A 25,664-nucleotide genomic window follows, 5' to 3' on the forward strand; every position below is an offset into this window, starting at 1 on the left:
AATGCTTTAAGAGAAAGTTGCTGTTTCTATATAACGAATCATTACAAATAATGTGGCAGTACTTCAAAAAAAATCATTGCAAAAAAAAGTGACCTGAGATGAAGTAGATAAGTGGTCACCATTCTTATTTCCAGGTTCCTTCTAAATAATTCTGATGTTATCTAGAGACCTTTGGCCTTTCTACTTCTGTTAATTGCTGTTGGCTCTTAATCATTGATCCCTTAACTAAATAATAATTTTCATCTGGTAACATTAAACTATAGTATTAGATACCAATATAAATAGTTACCTATCACAGAGTCAGTAAATTGACCTAGAATACGTCTCAAGGAGGGAATGTGAGACCCAAATTTTAAATTTTAATTACTATATCTTAGAGATCCATGAAATAAAAATGTCTTTGATATGCCAACCCATTACCGAAGGACAGGTAGTTCCTAAAACGTTAGAGGCTATTGTTTATGGGAGATACAAATTCACATGTTTTCATGCCCATAAGCATGTTTGTTTGAGCAAGCTGCAGTGCCTATGTTTGACTACATGTTGGCAGAGTATTCACAGCCTAGAAATACATTAAGATGTACGTTTGCCCCTGATAGGAAACAGGCAGGAAATACAACAGGATCTATCCTTGACCTTGATTGGACCTGATAGGAAATAATCAAGCCACTGCAAATGGTAACCTGGGGTCATTTTCAGGGAAGCCAGAGATGGACTTGGTCAGAGCCCATCCTCCTGGCCCCTTATTTAATTAAATCTTACTTCAAATTTGACTTTAAATCATCGTAATGTTTTTATTCTCAATCAGTGAAATTAACAGGGACTGTGGAATAGAAAAGCAGTTGAATGTTTTAAGTACTGCTTAATGGCCCATGCCAGTAAGAGGGTGGAAATCCATGGTGCTGAGTTTGATTTGATGAACTGTTGGGTGCTCACGCTAGTTGTTTCAGAGGAGAAGAATTTTAATATGCTTCCTCGAGACCATTCTTGTGATATTTTGGTAAAGAAAGTTGCTGCCTTTTGACCTTCTTCAAAAATCTTGCCTGCAACTAAAGTTAAGAATCTTTGATTAATTTCCTTGGCAGAGGAAATCAAAACAGTCTTGTAGCCTCTGTTGTGTGGTTATTAGTGGTAACACCAATGAAGATTTATAAAGGGAAAATAATTTGAGCAGGGTGAATTACAATATGTAAAATTTAAGGAGAAAGGGAATGCCAAAAAATGGAATGGAACTAAGCCCTTTGCTCAAGGAGATACACAAATTAAGAGATGAAATAAAGAGAGTGGTAACCTTGGAGCAAGAACCCACCCAACTAAGTTTCCAACTTTTGAAAAGGAACAAAAGAAAAATTTATATTTATATTTCTGTATATCACTGCCTTCCCAGTGTAGGGAACTTAACTCCTACACTGGGAAGGCAGTGATATACAGAGCCAGTTTAAAGAAATCCAATCTTAGGTAGTGAAAGATGAAAAATGGTGGAGATGTAATTGAATGAGGGGGCAAAATTCCAGCCCCAGTCAGCAAAAGAACTTGGCACCTTAGCCCACATGTCTCTGGCTTTAGAGTTAAGGATAGAAGAAACGGATTATGGAATTTCCTTCAATGCCAAAAGAAGCCTTCTGAGGTCAAGCATGTGCCAAGCATGTCCCGGAATTGAGTCCTAGTAGAGACTTCATTGACTGAGTCTGTGAAGTTAAAGCCTGGCTTGCCTTCAAGAACCCAAGATGTTGGAAATGCCAGTCATTGGACTCCTGCCAAGAAGTGCTACAGTTAAAGAGATTTCTTGAATCTCAGAAGAGACTTTGAAATTTAGACTTTTAAACAAGGTTGAGACTACTATAAACTATGGGGACTTTTGAAGTTGGACTAAAGGCATTTTTCTTTAGGGTATTATTACAAGCTTATAGAGACCAGGGAGTGGAATATGGTAGTTTGTATGTAATTGACCTTCATAAGCTCATAGGGTGTGGCACTATTAAGAGGTACAGCTTTGTTGGAGTGAATTTATCCTTGTCGGAGGAAATGTGTCTCTGAATGGTCAGGCTTTGAGGTTTCCTATGCTCAGGCTGCTGTCCACTGTCTCAGTCAATTTCCTGTTGCCAGCAAGATGTAGAATTTCAGCTCCAGTACCATGTCTACCTGCATGCTGCATGTTCCTCCCCATGACGATGATGGACTGAACCTATGAAACTAAAAGCAAACACTCCCAATTCACTGTTTTCCTTTATAAAAGTTGTTATGGTCATGGTGTCTCTTCACAACAATAGAAACCTTAACTAAGACAAATACTAACTTTTTACCAAAATCCAATATTGACATGTTTGAATTAGATTTTTCAAGCAATCATAAATATGATATTTAGAAATACCATAAAGAAAGTCAAGTGAGGATATATGCTTTTTATTTTTTGAAAATAATAAAGAATCAATTTGATTCATTACATTAATTTATTCTCATTTCCATTAAAAATTATTTTATCAAGGGTAAATCAATTCAAGTAAATACCATTATAAAAGTATATATGTTACTAAATTATATGCTTTGCAAGATTACTCGTAAATGTTTTTTATTTTTTGATGATGGCAAGAGATCAATTCATCTTGGGCTTAAAAGCCATCTCATAGTAGAGACAAATTGTAATTATGCTCATTCTTTTTATGATTAACCCTCTGTTTCTCAAGGATTGGTCTATGTCCCACCTGTAACCTTCAGTACAAATGATTCTGTACTACCTGTTTCAGGAAATGGTAATTATGTCTTTCTTTCAAAAAATTGTAATGAGTGCCATGCAACCTTACCTTTGTTTCTAAAGGTTATGACTACTTTGTTAAAACAACCCTGTTATGAGCACCTTGTTATATTGAGCTCCTATAACTGACCCAATTTTGCATAACAAATATTTTCTTTTGGAAACTCCCTACCCCCAATCTATAAAAATATTATTTTTTATGTCTAGGACTGACCTCTTGAACCCTTCCTTTAGGGGAGGCAGCATGTGTACACCAACAAAAAAGCTTGCTATAATTAATTTGGCCCTGACAACTTGCCTTGGTAATCTTTCTTCTTAAATCTTTGAGGAATAAAAAAAAACAAGCTCTTTCAGGGATAAAAAGCAGACACAACTGGGAGCTAAAAATGTGTTTTCGCAAGTAGGACGGAGGACCTGCATTCGGGTGCCAGCATCCACGTCGGGTGACTCACAACTGTCCCTTCAGGTCAAGGGAAAAGACAGCTCTGGCCTCTTTGTACTGCTGCACTGATGTGAACAAACATATTCATGCACACAAAACTACATATTAAAAGAAAGTTTAAAAATTGAATCTAGGGATCCCAGGGAGCTTTCTCAGTTGGTAAAGACACCTTCTTTCAAATCTGATTATCTGAGTTCTGTGCCCAGGAATTGGGACTTATATGGTAGAGAGAGTACCAATTTAGCAACTTATCATCAAATTTTCACATGAATACCATAATGCATGTGTTTCCTTAATGAAATAAATACATATGCAATAATAAATGTAAAAAAATAAAATAAAACTTAAAAGTTGAATCCAAAAACTTGAATTTATACTCTTTTAAAATCATATAAATACAATGTTTCCTTTGTATAAAAGCATTTTTTTTTAATTTTTGAGATTATAATTCAATCACATTTTTCCTTCCATTTCCTCTCTCACATATACTTTAAAAATCATGACCTATGGGGGCTGGAGAGATGGCTCAGTGGTTAAGAGCATTGCCAGCTCTTCCAAAGTTCCTGAGTTCAATTCCCAGAAACCACATGGTGGCCCACAACCATCAGTAATGAGGTCTGATACCCTCTTCTGGCTAACTATATAAATAAATAAATATTAAAAAAACATCATGACCTATGCTGGGCAGGGGTAGCATACACCTTCAATCCCAACATGTGGGAGGCAGAGGCAGGTGGATCTCTGTGAGCTCAAGGCCAGCCTGGTCTATAAGAGCTAGTTCCAGGACAGGCTTCAAAGCTACAGAGAAACCCTGTTTAGAAAAAGAAAAAAAAAGACTTTTTGTCACTACTTCTTATTATATTCATATATGCACATATATACTCAAAATTACAATCTGTCCAGTCTGTATACTGCTAATTGTTTGCATGTGTTTAGGGCTGGCCCTTTGATACTGGATAACTAATTGGTGTGCTCTTCCTTGGGAAATACCACCTGCCCTACTCTCAGCCTTCCTCAGTTCCCTATATTTCTTTACATATGTATGAGACCTCACGGGATTTTTCTCCACCCAGTATATTGGTGTCTCCTTGTTCATCTCGTATTTGGACAGTCAAGTTAGTGAGACTACAAACGGTGCCTCTGGTATTATGAGGAGCTGCACTCTTACAGCAGAGTCCTTGATCTTCTAGTTCTTACAAACTTTCTACAGCCTTCCCCTCATTGTTCTCTTAGCATTATTAGGTGGGAGAGGGTTTTGTAGATGTATCACTTAGGACTGGGCTCCAAAACCCTGCAACTTGATTGATTGTGATTTTCTGTAATGATCTCCATCTGTTGCAAAGAGAAGTTTCCTTGATGAGGGATGAGGACTACACTAACCTGTGGGCATAAGGACAGATGTTTATAGACTGTTGCTAGGGATTAGGCTAATGTTTTTTTTCAGTCAACCTAGAGAAGTTTCAGCACACTCAATGTTAGGTCTATGGTATAATGTGTAGAAATGTCTATATGTACTGAAAATAAATTTATATTATGAATTTGACTACTTGACTCAGAAACTAGAATCATCCAGGGATGAGAAATTAACTTTTCAAATTACCTTTTAAAGTTTTGTAGTTTTCAAATGACCATTCATTGAGGCCATATCTACAAAGACTTATCTCCATTCCTATTTGGGTTCCTGTTCCTTCCATGTCAGGCAACGAAGAGAACGCTTCTTAACAGTTATATTCTCAATTGATCTGTTCTCATCTATTCGATCTTGAAAAAAAATGAAATATATCTACCACAAGTCTACACATAAATAAGAAATTCCTTTTGGAAAACAACTTGTGAACTCAAATAACAACCCAGTAATGCAATCTGTGTTAATGGTTCAATAACTTTAAAAACTAGACCAACGTTATACTTTCCCCATTCTGTTGGGGCTTTCTCATAAACTTGATTATATTGATTTTTTTCCCGTAACATTTCTATGTTCTTATGATTCAATTGATTTCATGCTCTTTTTCCAATTATTGTTGCGGGAGGTCCTCCCACTCCTCCAGCCTATCACTGCTGAGATACCAGCCCCTTGGGGCGTGGTCTCTCTCCCTTTAAAAAAGCGGCCACTTCCCTCTCCTCTCTCTCTTCACTTCCTGCTCCGCCGGCGTCTAGACTCCTGGTCGCGTAGAGGGCTGTTGCCTGGGACAGTGATCTGTAAGTTTTTCCCCCTTAAATAAATATCACCCTATTAATCATAATCCCACATTGGTGTGGCATTGTTTGTGACTTACGCCTTCAATTTGGCACCCAACGTTTGGTTTTAGAACCTCTCCCGGCTCGCAGCCGCGAGTTCGGCTTGGCGGCCGGAAGTTCGGCTTGGCGGCCGGAAGTTCAGCTTGGCGGCCGCGAGTTAAGCTTGGCGGGCGCTAGTTCGGCTTGGCGGGAGCCGTCCCTTCCTCAGCCACTGCCTGTGACTTGCAGCAGCGGCCTTGGCCTCTTCACGTGGATTTAAACTCCACAGGCCCGCGTAGTCTCTGCCCGCATGGTTTGCTCTTTTCTGAGTCGTTTTTAAATCTCCCTCGCAAGCACAACTCTTAAGTGGCGCGAACCAGAGCACGCGGTTGCTGAAAGCTGCAACCCCTCAGGGTGACTCTGTCACGTGGAGGCATAAGCGGCTTCCAGATTGCTCTTCTCTGCCCCTGGATTCTGGGTTTCTGGTTCCATCTCTGGAATTGATTTAATTACATTTACTTTGTTGAGAAACTTGTGTTTTCCAGTTTTTAACATCTACTAAGGCACTGAAACAGGACCATGTTTTCATCGCGATTCTGCAACAGCGCCACCTGCTGGACAATAGGTAATATGGCAATTTTCGTTTCTAACGCAAATTTTACTGCTTTGTTTTCACTAATACAATGGATTAGTAATTTTGTATTTACTAATACAATGAATTACATCATACAAGGTCTATATGATTATGGGAATACCTTAATTTGCTTGTTACTAGGCTTCAGTTTTCTTTTCCATATTCTATCATTAAGGAAGAATATGGCACTCCTAAGAATGATAGAATCTTTACGAACTAATAATGAACAACTAATTGACAGGATTAAAATTATTGAAAATCAGAGGTTATCTGAACAAGTGGATACTATGACAGACAAAATTGATTCCATATCCAAGGGTATTAGAAAGTTACCTGAAAGGGTTCAGGCTATTGAATTTGACCTTCAGAGTTTATCACAAAGTTTTGATAAGGTAACAGACAGAATGTACCTCCAAGATGGGAATCTACATGATATACAAGAAAAGTCTAAGGAGGACATGTTATCTTTGAAGGAAAAAATTAAAGCTTTGGAATCACAGGTGCAGAATGGGGACCAAAAAATTGATACCTCAGTGAAATCACTGGAAATATATACAGGTCAAGAGATTCAGGATTTAAGAGAGACAATGATAAAAAGATTTGAAAAGATTGGAGAAATTATTGCAGCTTGTGAACAGAGTAAGGAGGCACAAGGACAGGATACAATGCCTCCACCAGCTATTAGAACTGGCTTACCCAGGGTTCTAGCGACATACCCTATACTTGATTCTGACAAAGCGTCAACTTCTAAAGGCTCAAAGGGAGTCAGAGAAGCTAGATGGACACCAATAGCAATGAATGATCTGAAAGAAATTAAGCAAGCTGTTGTTAATTTTGGCTTGCACAATGCATATGTAAAGGAAATGATAAAGACTTGGGCTTCTAATGCTAGAGCTATCCCCCATGATTTCCATCAGTTAGTGTCTGCAGTTTTAGATAAGGGACCTTCCTTGATGTTTGGAATTTATTTCAGAGAAGAATCCAAACATATGGAACAGCAAGGAAGAGCAAAAGGTATTGAGGTTTCCCAAGATCAAATTCTTGGTGCAGGAGAATATGCTGATCCACAGGTCCAAGCTCTTTATGATGATGAAGTACTGTGTCTATGTCACCAAGCAGCTTTAAATGCTTTGAATAGGATACAAGATCCAGCAAAAAGGGTTGAATCATATACCAGAATTAGGCAGGGACAGAGAGAACCCTTTATTGACTTTTTGCAAAGATTGATTAAGGCTCTGGACATAGGGGTAACAGACCCAGAATCTAGACGAATACTTCTTGAATCTCTAGCTTTTGAGAATGCAAACATAGAATGCAAAAAGATAATTGGGCCTTTAAAGTCTAGATCAGCACCTATGGATGAATGGATTCAGCATACGATGAATGTTGAGACGTTTAGCTATAATGATGAATCTTGGGTAGGAGAAGTGATTTCCAAAGCAATGAGGAGACATCAAACTGCCAGGTGTTTTAATTGTGGTAAATTAGGACATTTACAAAGGGATTGCAGGCAAAGAATTTCTAGGAATAATATCTCTTCTGGGAATGACAAAAATAGGAGACCTCGGCCTTCAGGTATATGTAGGAGATGTGGTAAAGGCAGGCATTGGTCCAACGAATGTAGGTCAACAACAGATAGACGGGGCAATCCGATATCATCGGGAAACTCCATGGGGGGGCCTCTCGCAGGCCCCCAAGCCAACAGTGGCCCAGTCATTCCCAGTCACAGTGGAGAACGTGCCTCACCAAGAAAATTAAAAGCTCCAATTTCTGCTGTAAAAAGTAATACTGGTCTAAATGATGAATTACGTGTGGAGGATGAGTCAAAAAACCCAGTAGGACAGAGTAAACGTATATTTTGGCAGACTTCTATTAATGATCAAAGACCAAAGCTAAGAGTCTGTATAAATGGCACTTTTATTGAAGGCTTATTAGACACAGGTGCGGATGTAAGTATCATTACCCCAGAATCTTGGCATCCGAATTGGCCTCTTCAAGAGGTAGATGTTCAGTTCCTAGGAATTGGAACCCTATCTCGTGTAAAACAAAGCACAAGATGGGTTGAATGCATAGGGCCCGAAGGGCAAATAGGAAGACTAAGGCCATATATAGCCAATATTGCCATAAATTTATGGGGCCGTGACCTGCTACAGCAATGGAATACCCAGATTAACATTCCTGTATTTCCAGGAATTCATAATTCGGGGAAGGATATGATGAGGTATTATGGAAAAAGGTCACCAGCCATTCAGGCTGTACAAGAACATACAGCAAATACCAAACCTTTAGAGGTACCAACAGCCCTACCTTTAAAATGGCTAACTGAGAAGCCAATATGGATCAAACAGTGGCCTCTAGCTGAAGATAAACTACAGGCATTGGAACAGCTGGTGCAAGAGCAACTAGATGCTCACCATATTGAAGAATCAACCAGCCCTTGGAATTCTCCTGTGTTTGTTGTAAAAAAGAAATCTGGTAAATGGAGAATGGTGACAGATCTAAGAGCTGTCAACAAAGTAATTCAACCTATGGGCCCACTACAGTCTGGAATTCCTTTGCCTTCTCTGTTACCAAAAGGATGGCCTCTTATAGTTATTGATTTGAAAGATTGTTTTTTCACTATACCATTACAAGAAAAGGATAGAGAAAAATTTGCCTTCACAGTGCCTACTTATAATAATTCTCAGCCTAATAAGAGATATCAGTGGACTGTCCTCCCACAGGGTATGCTCAATAGTCCTACACTGTGCCAATATTTTGTAAGTAAGCCATTGGAAATAATTCGTAAACAATTCCCCAAGTCCATCATTTATCATTACATGGATGACATCTTGTTATCTGATTCAAATAAAGATACTTTAGAAAGGATGTTTGAAGAAGTAAAGAAAGTCTTGCCTAGGTGGGGATTACAAATTGCCCCTGAAAAGATTCAAAGAGGAAATTCTATTAATTACCTAGGTTACAGAATAGGGTTAGAGAAAATTAAAACGCAAAAGGCACAAATTAGGAGAGACCGCTTAAAGACTCTTAATGACTTCCAAAGATTGTTAGGAGACATTTCCAGTCTACGACCAGCGGTTGGGATAACACCTGATCTAATAGTTCATTTAAACAAAACCTTAGATGGTGATAAAGATTTGAATAGTCCAAGAGAACTGACAGCTGAAGCAGAAAAGGAACTGACAATGATTGAGGAAAAATTACAGGAGGCACATGTGGATAGGGTGAACCCAAATCTTAGCTGCATCCTAGTCATATTGCCTTCCAGAATTTCTCCTACAGGGATTCTAATGCAGAGGGAAGATATTATTTTAGAGTGGATATTTATACCTAATAAACCAAGTAAAAAATTAAAAACTTATGTGGAAAAAGTCTCTGAATTAATTATAAAAGGTAAGCTGAGACTTCGTCAACTAGCAGGTATAGACCCAGCAGAAATTATAGTGCCTTTTACTACTGATGAAATAAAAAAGTTATGGGAAGACAATGAACCGTGGCAAAGAGCTTGTGCTAATTTTTTGGGAGAAATTAATAGCAACTATCCCAAAAGTGGTAGACTTAACCTCATAAAAAGAACTTCTTGGATTCTTCCTAGAATTGTACGTGATGCTCCAATAACTGGAGCCCGTACTTTCTATACTGATGCAAATAAATCAGGGAAAGCAGGTTACAAGTCAGATGAATTGAGTAAGGTGGAACAAAGCCCTTATAATTCTGTCCAGAAGGCAGAATTATATGCCATCCTTATGGTGCTAAGGGATTTTAAAGAACCTCTTAATATAGTTACAGATTCACAATATGCAGAAAGAGTTATCTTGCATATTGAGACAGCTGAATTTATACCAGATGACACAGAGTTGACTTCATTGTTTATCCAGGTACAAGACATAATCAGGAACAGGCTTTGTCCGATGTACATAACACACATCCGGTCCCATACAGGTCTGCCTGGTCCTCTAGCCCAAGGCAATGCTGAGATTGATCAATTATTGATTGGAAGTGTGTTGCAGGCCTCAGAATTTCATAAGAAGCATCATGTCAATAGTAAAGGCCTAAAGAAAGAATTTTCCATTACTTGGCAACAAGCTAAGGACATTATAAAGAGATGTCCTACTTGTTCTTTCTATAATCAAACACCGTTGCCTGCAGGGAGTAACCCAAAGGGCACTAAGAGAAATGAAATCTGGCAGATGGATGTGTTCCACTTTATGGAATTTGGTAAATTAAAATATGTACACCACACCATAGACACGTATTCAGGTTTTCAATGGGCTACTGCCCTGAGCTCAGAAAAGGCTGATTCAGTAATCACACATTTATTGGAAGTTATGGCCATCATGGGTATACCTGCACAAATAAAGACAGATAATGGTCCAGCATATGTATCTAAGAAAATGAAATGCTTTTTTGATTATTATAATATAAAACACATTACAGGTATACCAAACAATCCTACAGGTCAGGCAGTTATAGAAAGATCAAATCGTACTATAAAGGATATGCTGAACAAACAGAAAGGGACTGAAAATACCCCCAGAAATAGATTACATAATGCTTTATTAACCTTGAATTTTCTCAACGCTAATGAGAAAGGAACGACAGCAGCAGAAAGACATTGGATAATGGAAAAGTCTGCTGAACTAAATCAACCAATTTATTTCAAAGATGTGCTGACCTCTCAGTGGAAGCCAGGAGATGTGCTACGTTGGGGAAGGGGTTTTGCTCTTGTTTCCACAGGAGAAGAAAAATTGTGGATACCATCAAAATTAATAAAGTTTCGATTTGAAGAGGAGAAACCTTTTGGAAAGGAGAAATGACAACTTATCTACAATGATGATATTCATACAGATGGTAAGAAAAACATATAGAATGGGGGCAGGGTTCTGTTCTTATCTCCACAGGAAAACACTCATCTTTGAAAAATTCAAGGGACCCTGGATATTTGGATACTGACAGATGGAAAAATACCTGCCCAATAGGAAATATCAAGAAAACTGAAAGGGTTGTGTAAGTAATATTAAACCATATTTCTAAATTTATAAAGCTGGTTTTGAAGTTGGACTCTGGCTCAGTCCTTCTCCAATTCCAAGCCTGTTAGTAAGAGAAAAACCCAGAGTTTCTGGAGTTTCTGTCTCATGTCAAGAGCCATGATATGGGACAGAAAGAAATATGAGTTTAGAAAACATCTTTGCTTTTCTTCATATCTATCATACTTTTCATTGAATATATCTATCATGTCTTTCATTGAATATATATATATATATATATATATATATATGTCTATATGATTAATGCTTAAGTTTTTCATAATGAACAATGAGTTTTTCCTGAAGTGACATTTGAAGTTTCCAGGAAGAAGATGGGGCCCCATAACAACTCCACCTGGTTGATATGACGTCATGATACTGATAGCGCTACAACAAGACCTGCTTTGGGTACCAGCTGCACAAGACAGTTCCAACTTGGTTAGCTGAAATGGTGCACATCTTATACAACATTTTGGCCAGACCTGCACAAAATACTCAGAGACTATTGGCAATTTTAAAAGACATTGATCTTGAAATTTAACCATCATTTTACTTTCACAGGATCCCCCAGAAAGAACGTCGCCCCCATGACAGCTGGAAGTAATTTTAGAGGACGACGTCCCCTCTCCCAGTAAAGTTTGCCCTTGGGTTTAGGGACATCATTTAGGGGTTGATTATAATTAGTATACGATTGAGGGTTGGGGGAGGAATTTTATAAGCTCAGGGATCATTTTGAAAAAAAAAAAAAAAGAGGGATGATGGGATAATAGATTTGTAATTGTGAGTTACTGTTGTTAGACAAATATATTGGTATAGATTCTTGTATATTGATACAAAGTTAAATTGTATTGACTATTGTATGCATTCATGTTTCTACCTCTGTTTAAAACATTTTTTATGTATTGACATATATTGTATTGATATATATATATTGTATATATTTACCATATTGCAGTGTACATTTCTACCTCTGATTAAGATACTTATATAATGTTTGTGTATTGATATATATTTACCTACTGCAATGTATATTTGTACATTGTTTATATTTGGAGGTCATTGTCCTCATTTGTTTCACAGTCGTTTATTGTCTTAGTCTTTAAGTTAGATAGATATTGAGAATTATATAGACTAATAGTCATCTAAGTTTGTCATTTATAATTAGACTAATCAGGTTCTTTAGATATATAGAGATTATACTCAGTATAGATAGATAATCTTCAACTTCTTCAAAGAGCTGTAGAAAATGGCCTTTAATCTAACTCAGAGTTTTGTGGTAGTGAGACACAATTGCTCCTGGCAACACCACTCTATTCCCGAGAGAATGTTGAGCACCAAAGACACTCCACCTGGAGCATTTCTTTTTGGCAGAACTGGCCTTGGGGCAAAGAAATGCCCATACCTCAACCACTGACAAAGATACAGAGCATGCATCAATGGATAAAACAGGGCTGTCTTATCCTGCCAAGACAGGGTAAGATAGTTTTGAAAGCTGCTTGCCTTTGAAAATGGTGTGTCAGTTATGTTAGGCCTTAGCCAAAGTTGGTTGCTTCAACGCTGCTAATGTGACTTTGGGTGATTGCCTAGGTAGCTAGTTGTCTCTGTGATTTGTTGCATGTTTTGGAAGTTGTTTTACTGAACTTCCTAATTACCCAGGTAACATTATTTCCCTTCTCAGATCTTTGATGGGGTTGAAGACTATATAAATATAGTTACTTTCTCTCATGACTTGGCCAAGTTATTTATTATACAAGACCTAAGCTAGTTAGAATAGGATATTTATACTTATTGTATATAATTTCATAGTAGGTTTAGAACTCTCTTATTTAAACAGAAGGGGGAGGTGTTGCGGGAGGTCCTCCCACTCCTCCAGCCTATCACTGCTGAGATACCAGCCCCTTGGGGCGTGGTCTCTCTCCCTTTAAAAAAGCGGCCACTTCCCTCTCCTCTCTCTCTTCACTTCCTGCTCCGCCGGCGTCTAGACTCCTGGTCGCGTAGAGGGCTGTTGCCTGGGACAGTGATCTGTAAGTTTTTCCCCCTTAAATAAATATCACCCTATTAATCATAATCCCACATTGGTGTGGCATTGTTTGTGACTTACGCCTTCAAATTATTTCTAACTAACATAACCTGAGACCCTCTGCAGCTAATGGATAAAAGATAAAGATTGGGATTCAAGGAAGGGGACATCAGATACTGCCAGGAAGAAAAGGCGAACACAAGTCAGATCCCCATTTCTATGGAAATGAAGCTTTGGAGGAAGTTTTCCTTCCTGCTGTTTCAGGATGGATGCTGGTTCCATGGCAGAAACGCAACAAAGGTCTGTTAAGAGACTCAGGGATTTTGGCTGGTGCCTTTTTTATGCTCAGCCACACAGCTGGTGCAGGTGCATTTTCAGCCATAATAACTAATAACATTCCCGGTGGGGACATTCAACTGCAGTAAGACAGACAGAAATCTATTATAAATGTGAGTACAATGTCAATGTTTACAGAAGGAGGTCAAATAGCAGAATTCTATTTGGTAAATGTCAGTACTGCATGAGGAGAAAGCATTTGCAATATTTACATTCTTATTAGAATGAAACGTGTAAAACCTATAAATATTTCATAGAATTTTTTAACTTCCGTCTTTTTCCTCTCTCACTAGAAATTACTTCTCTTGCCATTTTCTGGCATCTTAATGTCCATTCTCTTGTTTAAGTACTTTCCAACATTTGAAATGATGCAGTGAGCCAGTGGAACATTCAGATCGAGCCTTATTATTGCGACACAGTGCACATTTGCATGTAGATGTGAACCCTAGAACAATATGCCTCTTCTAATACAAATTCATGAACAAGCACAAATATTTTCTCAGTACCCTAAATCAGCCATTGAAGTCTGGTAATGACTCATCATTCTCTGTGACCTTTAACATAGTGAGATAAACCAGTCCAACCACAGGTGATATATACTATTTGGAAATCAAATTAAAAATCGAAACCATTGGATGCATAATGGAACATGGATACAAACCCTTCTAAATGAGATTTAAAATGCTAAGGAGCTTGTTCTGAGCATAAATATTGATAATATACAATTATTTAAAACACTTCAAAAATATTATGAACTACTATCTTAATAACACCTTTTTTTCCACACATCTCATTACTGATTCCATGAAAATGAGAAATACTTTCTTATATAAGGAAGAACTATCGTTCATCAACTATTCTCTGTGTAGACTCTTAATCTGGGAAAAGTAAAGGATGCCAGTATCTTAGCTACTTATATATTATACTCTATTTTTTTTTTTTTTTGGTTTTTTGAGACAGGGTTTCTCTGTAGCTTTGGAGCCTGTCCTGGAGCTAGCTCTTGTAGACCAGGCTGGCCTCAAACTCACAGAGATCCGCCTGCCTCTGCCTCCCTAGTGCTGGGATTAAAGGCGTGCACCACCACCGCCCGGCCCTATATTATACTCTAAAAGCACCTTTTTATAAGTAAGTTATCGAAAACATTAGACAACTAAAGTTAAGAACACACATGCTGACGACAGATGAGATGGACTTTTATAGTCTGGTTCCATGCAGGTAATGCAGCTTTCACTAACAACCTCTCTTCCACAAAGATTTTGCTGCTGCAATGTTCTATTCTGTGGGTGAAGAAGATATATTTGGTCAACAAGCAATATTTTATGTGGATTCTGTTTTGAGTTTTGGTGCAATTATTGAACATACTGATTCTATCTTCAGATATTTCTCTTAATTAGAGAAATTGCCTCCCAATCAGTGATGTAATGGGCCCAGGAATTGAGAAGAGACCTATTTATGTTTGGTAATCAGAAAAAAGTGCAGTGAAAAATATGTTCTCTGAGGATCTATTGGAAAGTTTCAGATAGTCATGTGGAAAGTTCTCATAAATACATTCAAAGATCCAAAGTAAAGAGTGAAGCGAGGTATGGTGTCAGCTTACTGGAAGCCACATAGTTAGAGAGACCGTGCTGAAAGCTAACAAAAACTGGTAGAGGCCTTATTATTACTTTACGATTCAGATGCAGACTCTGAGGCACAGAAAGATCAGATCAGGTGTTTCCTCATTTAGAAGTTAATTTTCCCATGTCTGTCACTTCTACCTGACAGAAATGATTTAGTAACAGAAATACTTTTATTGAATGTACAGAGGGTACAATATCCCCTGGAGGGGAAGGCATGGCGAAAGGGGTAGCACCATCCAAGTGGCGGGAGTTTGCTTCTAGCATACTCGACAACTGGGAAGCACGGAACACAGGCTGAAACCAGAAGTGGGTTGTTTTTTTGCTGTTTGTTTATTTGTTTTTGAGACAGGGTTTTGCTATAGCTTTGGAGTTGTCCTGGCACTAGCTCCTGTAGACTAAGATGACCTCCAACTCACAGAGATCTACCTGCTTCTGCCTCTGGAGTGCTGAGACTACCACCCAGATCAGAAGCAGGTGTGTAAATTGCAAAACCCTGTTGCAAGTGATCAAATACACCAACCAGGGCTAGGGGGTCCAGAAGCTCACAGGACAGTATCTCTGGATGAACAAGTGATCAAAGCCTGAGCTTTTGGGGACATTCCAGATGGAAATGACATCACCAAATGCAAAGCTGAAGTGTTTAAGCACAATCTGTCCATCACATTGGATACAGATAGTTAAACCACAGATTTTGTACAAATCTTTGAAAGATCAAGAAACATTAGATCCCTGCTTTGATCTAGGCTGTGCCTACTTTTACAAAGATTCTAATAGAAGCACTAAATTGACTTGGTAAAAAGAAATAATATACCCACGGTTCCCAAAACAGTAAAATGTAAGGCACATCTCAGAGACTTGAAATTTGAATACACAGAATTTGGTAGAAGAATTAGAATTCTAGAATGCTCTCCCAAAGGACTCAGTGATATCTGTATTTGAATCATTATGGATTCACTTCATTCTTACCAGGCTCATTTCCTTAAGCTCTTGAAAGTCTTTTTAACTTTTACTGATGGTAATAAATATAACACCCACTGTGAAAAACTAAGACCTGAAAATATATTAATAATGATAAAGAGAATATGAGGGAAATTATCTATCTCTTGTTATATTCAAAATGAATGTAATTAAAGCAAGTTTATCTATAATATTTAAATAAATTTGGCTCATGCATTTTGGTAGATTGCACTAATTTAGAGCTGACTGATACCCTTAATGAAACAATAAAAAATAGATGAAACATATAAGAATCATATTTAAAATCATCAAGAGAAACTGGAAAAAATAAATTTTAGATAAATGAAAATTTAGAAATAAAACAGCAGATGAAAACTGATAATGTCAGTTCTTGGGATTTTTTTGGGATACATTATGATTAAAGTACTGAATATGTGTTTTCATGTTAGCCTTAAAACTAAGAGTTAACGTTAATTAAAAACAGTAAAATAAAATCTTCCCATTTCATTGAGTATAAGAAACAAAGTCTTCCAGAACTCGAGTGAAAGACCTCATCGCTGAGGTCACCACACACAGGACTCAGGAAACTTCATGTGATCTGAATACCTCCTCCCTGCTGCCTCCTCCCTTATGGCCTCCTGTCTTAGAATTTGAGTTCTGCAAGCTGCCTGGAGAGAAGTTATTAACAGACACACCCAGTTCTAAATACTATAAACCTCAATAAGAGCTTAACAGGATAAATTTCCTTGTGGTGCTATAGTGGCACTAATAATTTGCAGATACAAAGAGCTCTCTGTCTGGGTGGACTTGAGAGCTGTCTGGGTGGACTTGAGATGTATGCAGCAGATTGAGCTTCAAGGCTCCCATTGTTTACAAATCCAAGGAACCATGGCTTGAAAGATCATGGATCCTTGAGAAGAACCTACTGCTGCCAGTTTCTTAAGGTGATATCTCGTTCAACGGCCATCTAAATACTCATCCTAATAATTACAGCAGGTACTGTTTTCACCCCTTATGAATGATTCTCTTTGGAGAGGACAGTATTGCGTACAGAGAAGCGCAACTAATGAACCATTAGACAAAAGTGTTGATGGATGGTCCTACCCCAAATAGGCCAGAGATAATGGGTTCCCTATACTCAAGGCTCAGATCACTGGGGTGACTGATGTGAAGTAGTGTCTTCTGAACAGAGACATTGTACCTGAGAACTCTCCAGCTGTGGTTATCTGATTAAGAATGCACGGGCTCACAGTTCAGTATGGGTAGGGTAGGATTCTTGGACCCATTCCTTGTTGAAGAAGAAAAGGAAGTCCATGTCTCGGCAAAGGAGGGGAGTCAGATTTCTTCAGAAATAAGCCCCTTGGTAGGTTTTCCCATGTTCAAATGCTCAGTTTCACAACCAAAAGTACATAATGACCACTTTAATTTGATCCAGTAATATACTTATAAATACACACACACACAAAGAAAAAGAGAAGATGAATTTAAAAGGAAAATAATGGGAGGATTTGGATGGGTATAACATAAAAAATAAGTCTGTAATACTGCAACAACTTCATAGAGTGAAAAAAATGCTGAAACAGAAAATGGAGCATAAGATATTCAGAAAATAGAAAAGCATCTAGAAAGGGAAAAAGCAATAATAAGGTTGACAGCTGGCTGTACAGGTGAAAACATTGATATTCCCCAAGGTAGCAAGATAACATATTTAAAGTTCAGAAAAAAGAAATTAGGTAACATTCTAGAACTCTATCTTATAGTAAAATGGGATGTGAAAATGGAGAAATAATTTTCTTGGAAACTGAACAAATATGATGTTTCATGGAACATATATGTGAAACTGTATGTGAAAACTAAAACCAAGTAAAAAAATGAATGATTAACCTCCTGTATAAAGAAATTCAGCCAAGAAATGTAAAAATAGAAACAAAATATCTCAGAGGGGAAACTTATAAATAAATCAAACTGGGTTTAACTTAGTAATATTCACTGTCTTGTGGGATCTAACAAAGCGTGAGATCAGCCCTCACCAAGATCCTGTCTCTCCAATCCCCATCCTCTTGTATATTCTCCTCCTTAGTACTTGGGAAGATTAACAACTTGCTCATAAACAAGGAAATCTCACATGGGGTAGGTTGCTACTCCTTTGACCTTATGCATAGTAACATCTTCCTACCTCACAGATTCCATTGATTCTTGTGATTTTATATAAGCAGCCATCAAAGAAAGGGACATGTGACAAGAAACACCAACCTATTTCTAAAAATATCAGTCAGGTTGCAAGACCTTTAGGAGACCAATGTTGAAGATGTCCTTATTCTCCAAGCAACCAAACCTATGGTCCTCAGCAATGCACTCAATTAATAGTATCAATAATCTCTGTGGTCTTCAAAGCTGATGATTCTCCAATAGATCCCCGATACAATCACACAGATGTCGAACACCTAGATTATAGCCTTCTGGGTCCTGACCTAAGGAGGCATCTAAGCTATAACTGGACTTTTGATATTTAGTAACTATAACAACCAAAATAGGGAAGGTTTAATACTTTTAAGTACATATAATTTTAATATAATTCATAAAATTACATCATATGTGATTTAAAAAGTTGCTAAGATATGCTTGGTAATATGAAATATGAGAAATGTATAAGTGGATTGGGAGATATAGTTATAATGGTATTATTATTGTATGTGGTAATTATTAATTATATATGATGGTAAAGTATATTATTTTCTAATAAACAGCATGTATGTTGTGTTAATTTTATACTCACTTTAGAAAACATAGGTATTATCATTAAAGTACGGTGTTTTCATATGTTCTGATCAAAAGTTGCCATTTATATTTATAGATAATCGTATCTAACAAAAATGAATACATAGATGTGTCTTCTATCGGAATCCTTCCAAACGCATTAGTCTTTATTTCACTAAACTACTATATGACTAAATGATATTGCTATTTATTTAAGTAGACACCTTTTTGATGTATTAAAACATAAACCAACAATAACAATAAATCTTAGTAAAAGATGTCAGACACAAAAGTGTATGACTAATATACTTCCATTTTGTAAGGCACAGAATGTTTGAAAGTAATGTATGCTGATAAAAGACAGGATAATGGTTATCCTTGAAAAGGTGAATTTCATATTAGAATCTAAAATGAAGGAGCTTCTATCCTGCTGCAATGTTCAGTTTATCAGATTAGATTCTGGTTTTTAAAAAGTTGTCAATTTGTCAAAATTCATCTTAAAACTTATATGTAACCTGAAGACTGAAAACACTGTAGCATTTGAAGTTCTTCAAAATATTTATTTGGCCTTCTCCTTGGAAATGTATTGAATACTGGGTGTAGACAGTGCTGTGAGAGATTTTACTTAATTTCCTATGGTAATGGTAGAAGTAATTCTTGCAGCAGAAAATTGAGTAAGAAAGGCAAGGAAGGCATCAATGGTACCTCTAAATGAGTCTTGATTAAAAAGTAAATATGATAAGAATTAATAGAATAAAGAAATGGTAAGAGAACTTCCACTCTTCCTTTGCACGATGCCTAAAGGGATTTGAAGGACAGGGGAGGAAAGAGAACTTAGGAGCTAGAAAGGGAATGAAAGATTGTGTGATGGGTTGGAGTGGGGGAACATATTATTGTTTTCGGTAATTAGGAGAATGCAAATCAAGACAACTGTGAGATTTCATCCTATTCCAGTCACAATGGCATAGCTCAACAATACAACTGACAAGAGCTGGAGAGGATGTGGAGGTAAGGGGACCCTCATTCACTGCAAACGGGTGCAGGCCCTCTGGAAATTGCTGTGAGAAATATTCCAAAAATAAATATTAATCTATCATCCGACACAACCATACCACTCCTTGCACGTGCCCACAACTCAGAATCATACTCCACAGATACTTGCTCAGTTATATTTTTAAGGCTGTTATACTAATAGCTAGAAAGTCAAAACAATCTAAATATTCTTTGACCAATTAATGGATAATGAAAATGTGGTACATATACAATATGGAATACTATTCAGCTGTAAAGAAATATGAAATCACTAAATTTTCAAGTAATCAAATGAAATTTATAAAAAGATCATATTGAGAGAGTGGTAACTCAAACAGAGAAACAGAAACTTTTCACTTTCTTTCCCATCTGAGGCTACTAGCTTCAAATCTTCAATGAGAGTATATAGCCAGGAGTAGGTGCAGAAACAGAAAAGAAAAAAGAGAGCAATCCTGGGTCTGGGGCAGGATAGCAGACAATAGAGAGAATAGCAGAATAAAAGTGATTGGAAGCGAGAAGTGGGGGAAATGGATGCTTTAGTTATGGAAGGCTGAGGGAGATGAATGCTGTGGAATATTCCTTTACACTCTGAATATATGTCACCTTGATTGGTTTAATAAAGAAATGGACTGGCCAAAACCTGGACAGAATAAGGTTAGGCAGGACAGTCAAACTAAGACATAGATGAAGGGTGAAATCTAAAGTCCCAGCCAGACCCAGAGGGAGCTAATAAAGTTACCTCCATGTGGCAGAGCATAAGTAAGGAATATGGGATAACTAAAAATGTAAGAATTAGTTAAGTAATAAGACTGAGCTATTGGCTGAGCATTTGTAATATATATAAGCCTAAGCCTCCGTGTATTTATTTGAGAGCAGTTATGAGACAGGAAAACTCTGTCTACAAATAAGTGCAGAAGAAAGAGAAGTGAAGGTAAAATAACAGTAGAATGTCTGGGAAAGTTGTATGCAAACATACTGTTAACTTTATAGATAAGAATTCCTATAAGACACTTCAGTCTATGTATACATATAAATGTATAGTCTAAACAAAACTTTCCCTTCTGAGCTAAGAAAGAGGCAAAGACCATCCATAAAATCTCAAAACCAGGTTGAGAAACCTTCTTTTGATTTGTTTGTCAGGGTTGTCTAGGAAACTCACAAAATATTATATAGCCTGTTGCTCTTTTTCTTGGTTGTCCCAGAGGAGGGAGTATATATTGTCGAGGACACCATGCACATCAGACCCAGAGGACACAAATTGGGTTTGATTCAAAAGCTTCATTCTGGAGGGACTAACTGTCATTATACCAGAAGGCAGCATACAAGCTTTCTAGTGTGGAAAACAAGCCATATTCCTACCAGGCACCTATAAACCACACTATAGCATGGCATGATAACTTCAAAAGTTCAATAAAAGCAGGCACACCGTGGTGGCAATCAACAGATCTCTAATTGGACTCAAGGCCTTCTCAAAAAAATTCATATTTTTATAACAATGATTACTTTGCATAGTTTATACACATTCTTGTTTGGTTCTCTTTATTGGAAATAATAAGAAACAGAATTTTCTAGTAAACTTAAGAGCAAAATCTTTTTCCTACCTTGGTAAAAAATAAAATCATGGCTTTTGTATAATTGGTTGAACAAAAGAAATACACATTAATGTGATATTTGTAAAAATAAAGCAAGAATATAGTGAAGAACTTTCTCCAAAAAATTTAAAATGAAAAAGTTTCTGCAGTTAAATATATAAATTTCAAATTTCTAATGAACATAACAATATTTTTATTGGAAGAGAAAAAATATTTTCTTAGCTCTGAACTTTTAATCCATAAATTTCAAAAACATAATTTGTTGTAAGGCATAAATTAGAGTTGTGATTATTCTCATCCATTAAATTGATTTAAGTTAATCATCAAATCCCATAGGCATTTTCTATGAGTCTAATTTAGATGAAGCAGTTGCCAAGGCAGAGATTCACACATATGCTGGAAGCGCTAGTAAGGAGCCTTCCTTGACTCCAATTCAACAACTACAAATACTAATCTCTATATAGGATGACTTAGACGGCAGCAGGCTACAAACTTACTGCAAATGCCTAAAAGCATCTGCCTTTGACACAGCTCCAAGTTGAGTTCAGTGCACATCAGAATATTTTACATTTTTAAGAGAAAATCTATGTCTTAAATATTTGAAATAGCTAAGTGAAATAACTGTGTTACATAGTCTTTGGTTGTGGCTGAAAATTATATTTGCTTTCACATTACTTTATACCTGGTACGAAGATTGGTTCAAGGGAATTTCATAGGTGGCACTGGTATAAGATATCCCTTCAGCACAGAGGAGCACACTGACTGCAGGAGGCAAGGGGAAGGTCAATACATAAATTGCTAGTGGAGAGCAGAAATGACATTCAAAAGAATAATTCCTAGGAACTTAAGTTATGGTATTGGAAATAGAAAAATGATCAACTTCGATTGTGGATCTATCTAAGAAAATTCCTACATAGAAAGGGAATAGTAATAGTTGGTTTTACTTACCCCAAGAGATAATGAAATGTCCCCCAAAATAATCAAATTTGAAGTTCTATTCTGAAGTAAAATATTAAATTAGATCTTGTTGGGATAGATGATAAAACTTGTTTTTATTCTCAGGGATTCAAAATGACTAAATTTCCTGCCAATAAGAAGAAGCTATGGAATAATTTTTAAAGCAAGACCTTAACAAGTTATAATGTGCCCAGTCAAATGTAATGTTATTGTTTTTTTAAAAAAAATGCATTGCCTTTAGAGCTTTTTAGCGAAACAAAAACAGGACAATGAGGACTACTGAGAACTCAAGAACAATGGCAATGGGTTTTTGATCCTACTGCAAGTACTGGCTTTGGGGGAGCCTAGGCAGTTTGGATGCTCACCTTACTAGACCTGGATGGAGGTGGGCGGTCCTTGGGCTTCCCATAGGTCAGGGAACCCTGATTGCTCTTTGAGCTGATGAGGGAGGGGGACTTGATCTGGGGAGGGGGAGGGAAATGGGAGGCGGTGGCAGGGAGGAGGCAGAAATCCTTAATAAATAAATAAAATTAAAAAAAAAACTTCAAAGAATATTCCCACAAATTCCTGAATTTCACCTCAATATAGTAGTAGGTTTTCCATTAGACCCATGACCTATACATTCTTGGACACTTTAGCAATGCCAAGTCTAGGTTTTTTCTTATGGAATGAGCCTTATATTTGCTTTTTTGAATTTTAGTTACCTCACTCAGAATGATCATGTTCAGTAACATTCATTTGCCTATGAATTTCATAAGTATATATTTTTTCTTTTTTAATTTATTTATTTATTAAAGATTTCTGTCTCTTCCCCGCCACCGCCTTCCATTTCCCTCCCCCTCCCCCAATTAAGTCCCACCCCCCCCAGCCCGAAAAGCAATTAGGCTTGCAGACGATGAGGACTACTGAGAACTCAAGAACAATGGCAATGGGTTTCTGATCCTACTGCACACACTGGCTTTGTGGGAGCCTAGGCAGTTTGGATGCTCAACTTACTAGACCTGGATGGAGGTGGGGGTTCCTTGGACTTCCCATAAGTATATTTTTTACAACTGAAAATATTCTAATATATATATATATATATATACATATATATATATATATAATTGTCATTAATATTCATCATTTATGACCATCTAGGCTGTTTCCACTTCTTGGATTATTTTGAATAGTGCAGCTGTAAGCATGGTTAAATATGAATCACAACAGGATGAGGTAGAATCCTTTGGGAATATACCCAGGAATTATATAACCTAGTCATATGAAACATATACATCGAACATTCTTCCCCAAGGGATCTATTTAGGTCATATGGAACATATGCATGAAACATTCTTCCACAGGGATCATTGCAGAAGATGGAGAGGAAAGACTGTAGGATCCAGAAATAGTAGACTTCTGAGGCTAAATTGTGTCTGAATGCATAAGACTTGGGCAGTATTAAGCCAGCCAAAATCAAAGCATGGATGGGCCAGGGGCTCATGAGGTCCTACCCTAAGCTTAGGAACTATGGAAACTGCTTGCTACTTAGAGAGGAAGAGTTAGGCCCCTTTACAAATGTGGCCATGAGAATCTACTCAAACTCTAGTTAACTATACTCATGGATATAAATATTGTACTAAGTTCACTCCATATATACATATACATATACATATATACATATACATATATACATATATGGAGTGAACTTAGAGAAGTATAGGGAAAATTGTCAGAGGGAATGGTGGTTGGGTTTGAGCAAAGCACATTATATGGATGTCTACAATTTTCAAACAACCAAAAATAAAAATAAATTACAAAGTAAATTGAATTAATGGCATCAACAGTGATAATAGGGAATCTAGGTAAGAGTGACTGTTGTTGATTTGGAATTTGTTCAGGCAATGACAGTGGACTATAATACAGATTTAAATTCACCAATAAAGAAAGGACAAATTAGAGGACAATAATAAGTTTATGGGATGTAGCCTGAATAGATTGATACTTCTTAAAAGGCCACAGTTTGCCTCAGTTGATCCCCATTCTTCTGATTAAAACTTCAGAACCTACAATGGAAACTGCAAATCAAAATGCCTACAGACAGCCACCAAATCACTAATGATTTTTTTCAACAAGACTTTATAAATAATCCAACAAATTTATGTGAAAATTAATTATCCCTCTCAGCACTCTGTTATTGGCTATTTTTGTGAGCGAGAAAAAGAAAAATAAGTTTAAGGATAAACCACTGACTTAAGAAAAATATGTACTTTCTCCTGGCAAGAAATATAGAAATTGTTTGATGTAATCAATGCTACCACAAGGGAGAATAAAAGTAATGGCCAGCACTAGCCCAAGCAATCAACTGTCGCAGACTTAGAAACAATGAAACAAATCTATTAAAACTGGACAGTTTTTTACTGTCAAAACAGGCTGTCAGTTCTAAACTATGACAGTGATAAAATGCTCCTCTAAGCAATTTCCAGTCACTGCAGAGTTGTTAGTATTTTTAATTGCTACTGAGTACAATTATATATCCTTCCTTCATTGAAGTATTAGATGGAGAAAAATAAGTCTAAAAACTGAGAATTTTGCAATTTTTTCACCATGCATGTGAGCTAAACTATGCAAATTTTTGTGGGTGAGGGATAACTAAATTTATCAAGACTTAGCATTGTTTGAGTTCACTTTAAGAGTAAAGTTGATTCTATTTCATTGTAAAACATCTTGGCGTTTTAATTTATGACTAATTTATTTTTATGACACCCCCACATATGCATAGAGAGAAAGTAGAAGACAGAGATATCTATAAACACATACAATTGTCTTCCTGCTAATATATTTGACAGCTATTGTAGCTGATTCTTAATAAATATTCTCAAATTCTTAGACTTTAGAATCACCATTTCTAGAATAAAATTGTTTGGTGGAAAATTCCATTTCAAGCCACCTACCCTGGGAGTTGTCTCAGTCCAAACACCACCCCTGAGAAAGTCCACCAATCGGTGACCCCTCCCCAGGGAGGGTCAAGACCACTCCCACAGGCTATTTTAACTGACCCCCAGAGAAGGAACACGTGGTCTTTTCAGTTCTCCTTCCCCCTCTCTGTGTTTTCCTGTAGGTGGGCGCTGGCATCCATTAAACCTGGGCTTTTTTTTTTTTTAAACTTGGTTTGATTTGGCTTGATTTGGATTATGGAGAAGCTTTCGGGATACAAAAACTTTACATCTGGAGGTCCCACAGAGGGGGCCCTTATTTCCACTGGCCCAGGGCTACATTTCGGAAAATACCCTTCTTACCCATGCTCTCCACCAAGCTAAGATCTGCTTCCTCTGGGTAAGTT

Source organism: Microtus pennsylvanicus, chromosome 12 (assembly GCF_037038515.1).
Source record: "Microtus pennsylvanicus isolate mMicPen1 chromosome 12, mMicPen1.hap1, whole genome shotgun sequence".
NCBI classification, from domain to species: Eukaryota; Metazoa; Chordata; class Mammalia; order Rodentia; family Cricetidae; genus Microtus; species Microtus pennsylvanicus.